Source organism: Lolium rigidum, chromosome 3, assembly GCF_022539505.1.
Source record: "Lolium rigidum isolate FL_2022 chromosome 3, APGP_CSIRO_Lrig_0.1, whole genome shotgun sequence".
In the NCBI taxonomy this organism is placed as follows: Eukaryota; Viridiplantae; Streptophyta; class Magnoliopsida; order Poales; family Poaceae; genus Lolium; species Lolium rigidum.
This window is the reverse complement of record NC_061510.1, coordinates 249153267-249157527: the sequence shown is the minus strand read 5'-3', so window position 1 is coordinate 249157527 and position 4261 is coordinate 249153267.

Genomic DNA, 4261 nt, shown 5'->3' with positions numbered 1-4261 from the left:
AAACTTATTTGCTTGGATATTTGGAGTGCGTGCTTGACGAAAGACGTCAGAAATTTGTAGTAATTTTTTGAAGTAAAAAACTATCGACTTAAACTCAATGATGGAAAGCTTGACCATCACACCTAAGCTTGAAAAGACTTTGAGGAAGTATGGTGGTACATCTAAACAAGTCATCCTCAATAATATTGGACACATCATATTTGTCTTGAAGCTTTGTCCATAATTCATGAGCGCTCCCAAAAGGCATGATTGATGAAGTAACTACATTGCTCACAACAATGGAAAACACATGAGAAGCAAGAGCATCTAGGCAATAGTTTTTCTTCTCCTCAAGAGATAAATTTTGGGGATCCTTAGGTGAAGAAAAACCCATGTCAAGAATTCGCTCCATGTCCGGGGAAATACCCCGCAAAATATTAAGCACATAAATTTTCCATAGATCATAATTTGTGCCATCAAATATAAACAAGTTATTATGCGCTAATCCCCTAGCCGACATCTTTAATCTCAAAGCGGTGAAGCTTAAGAATGAGAGATCTTGCTATGATACCAATTGAAAGGACACGGATGTCGCCTAGAGGGGGGTGAATAGGCGATTTAAACTTTTACGAGATGGGCTTAACAAATGCGGAATAAAACTATCGTTTACTTTGTCAAGCCTAGAGCCTATATACTATGGTTCACCTATGTGCACCAACAACTTATGCTAAGCCATACAAGCAACTATGTGATAGCAAGATATATAACTTCAAGCACAATGGCTATCACAAGGTAAAGTGCATAAGTAAAGAGCTCGGGCATAGAGATAACCGAGGCACGCGGGAGATGAAGATTTATCCCGAAGTTCACACTCTTGCGAGTGCTAATCTCCGTTGGAGAGGTGCGGTGGCTTAGTGCTCCCGAATGCCACAAGAGGCTCACCTTGAGGTGTGGTTGCTCGATGCACACCAACTCCACAAAGGCCTCACCCCAAGATGTGGTACTCACACCACACACCGAACGCCATGAAGGCGCCTCACCTTATTCTCCGGTGACCCTCGCCACAAAGGCCTAGGTCACGGTTCCACTAAGGGATTTCCTTCGAGGCGGAAACCGGGCCTTACACAAAGATTGGGGCACACATCCACAACTTAATTGGAGGCCCCCAACAAATCGCCACAAAGGCCTAGAATCCGTCTAGGGTTCCAAGAACCCAAGAGTAACAACCTTCTTGCTTTCACCACCACGAATCACCATGGAGAACTCAAATCGATGCACCAAATGCAATGGCAAGAACACTGCAAAGATGCTCAAGCCCTTCTCTCTCAAATTCCAACAAAGCTACAAAAGCTATAGGGGGAATAGGAGAGGAAAAACAAAGAGGAGAACACAAAATTCTCCAAGATCTAGATCCCAAAGATTCACTCCCAAAGAGATGATATGGTTTGGTCAAAGTGTGGATCTAGATCTCCTCTCTCTTTTCCCTCAAAAGGGGGCAAGAATCATGGAGGGATAGAGAGATAGGGCAAGCTTCTCAAGATCAACAACGGAGGAGATAGAGAGTGGAAGAAGCTACAGCCCAAGGAGGAAGAAAATCGAGCCGTTGGGGCAAAATTGGGGGCGGATAATCCGGTCCAAGTAGGGGCCAGATAATCCGCCTCCCCCCCCCCCCTCGGAAAATCCGGCTACTGGAAAAATCCGGGCAAAAGTCCGGCCTCGATCCAGGGAACTACTGAGCTGCTCGTCAGAAAGTCCTTAGCCAAATTTCAGGGCTCGGATATTTTGCAAATATCCGGCCCGAAAAATCCGGCCTGGTGATATAGACCTGCTACCTTGTAAAATCCAAAACTTAAGATTGGTAGCTCCGAATAGAGTGAAACCAATTTTGTTGGAAAGAGGACGACAAGAGCTTACCCAACAAAAATATGGAAACTAGTGGGGGTGATTTTCTATTATATTTAGAGGTGCAATACCTCAACATGAGAAACTGAGAAAATCACCAAACTCGAAAACGCAACAGGTGATCTATGCGAAATCCGTTTTCGATGAACTAGAGCTTGTCATGAGAATAAGCACAAGCTCTAAAACATCACATGGATAAGATCCAAATAACAACCAAGATAGATGATGGAAGGATGCAAAGGTTTGAGCTCTCCAAAGGATACGATCGAGTTACTCACTCGAGAGCCCTCTTGATAGTAGGGCAACTAAACTATAAAACGGTCTCCAACTACACCATGAGACCGATGAGAAAGAAACTCTATCAAGAGCAAACCTTAACCTTGTGCATTCCACTTGAGCTTGATGATGACGGACTTGACCGCAACAAGATGGAACGCCTTTCTTGATTGTGCTTGCTTGATGAAGTCATGCAAAATGCTACCCCATACTTCACTATGGGAGAGCTTCTTCTTCAGCGCATCTTCACATATCCATGATCACCATATGGATGGCAAGCTTCAAGCATATGATCTCTTCGAGTTGGCTCATCTTGAACTTGCACTTCATTTCTTCATTCTTCATCATGTTGATGTCTTGAAGTAACTTGAGGGCTCACTTCATCTTCATCTTCAAGACATACTTGACACTTCATATCCTTCATCAATTTCTTATTATTGCAACCTTGAAGCCAACATATGATTCAAGCATTGCCTATGGACAACTCCTACAAATATAACTCAATGCAAACATTAGTCCATAGGGATTGTCATTACTTACCAAAACTACACATGGGGGCTCCATGCACTTTCATAGGGCGGGGAGGACCTTATTCTGACTTCATGATGTAACCGCCACCTCATCATCCCAGAAAGACACAGAAAAACAACCTAAAACAATGAATGAGAACCCTCCCTCCGAAGAGGAGCCGTGGTCCGCTCCGCCACACCTCCAAGGCGCTAAGACCACCGTAGTTAGAGCAGACCGGCGGCAACGCCGACGAGGGGGGTGGAACCCTAGATGGGTTTGACTATCGCCGCCTCCCAATTGTTGTGTCTCCTGGCCCCATACTGGTTTTATGGAACAGAAGGAGCATATATCAATGGTCACAAAATTTAGGTGATGTCATTTAGCTTTCACACATTGTTAGTTCACGTGTGTGAATGTTGTATTGCCCCCGAAACTTGGTGCAACTTGACTGGAGCGGATTTTGGAAATACTGTTTGGTTATTCTTCATTTTGAAATAAAAAAGAAACACATAATATGCTCAGAGACTCGTTGTTCTGGCAGCCCCCGACTTTAGCGAAAACATGAGAACACCAAGGCGTTGGTAGTGCTCCAAGGCCTTGAAAGCCACAACGGCACTCATAGAAGGTGAACATAATGCCTGATCCAGGTGAAGAAGTGGTTGTTAAAGAGAACAAACCCCGGTGAATCTGTCTACCCCATTGAAGGCTTCCTGTTGTTGAGACTTTGTCCGTCTCCACACCTGAAGAGGGACCCCTGGCCCCTCGCTCTGCTTGAAGAGCACCGTACCATCGAAAGTTGGAGAAGCTCACACTATAGCACAAATGGATGGGACAATAGGGCTTCCAAGGCTGGAGATACAGGAGGAACACAAGCACTCAACTAGAGTCGAGACCACGTTGAGAAGCACAAGAACCAACGACCACCAACCAACCATAATCTATCGACCACTAAACACTAGGAAGACCATAAAAGAAGGGAACGACGCCAAGACATCGTCACCACCGGCCCGGTTTAGAGAACGTACCAAGGATTTCCACCCCGACCCGAGGATAAAGTGACATGGACTCTCGGCGACGTCCCAAGAAGGAACGCAACACCTGAGGCTTCGTAGTCATTGGCAACTACCAGTCGAGGCTTTCTCTTGAATATCACGTCCACTACATGATAAAAGTCACAACTACAACACGAGGGTGACAGGAACAAGCGAGACACCTCGATCTTTCGGGGAGCAAAATGGCTCCTGACAAAACTCACGAAAACACCTCACCAGATCCACGAGTAGCCGTTTGAGTCACTAGTGCAAGCGCCCACATTCCCTGATGGGATTCGTAGCATAGAAAACAAAAAAATTCCTACCGCAAGAACGAAAACCAAGCCAAGATGCAATCTAGAAGATGGTAGCAACGAGAAGATCATGAGACTAACCCTCGAAGATTTCCAAAGTGTGGGGACCCCGGACTAGCTGTCCGAAATTCCCTGTTATGTATACAGTTCACGATCCCATGATCAGTGCGCCGTGAACACATAACCGAACTGATATCAAATTACACCATCCAATTACAAAGCGGAATAAGAAAATTACAACATGGTCAC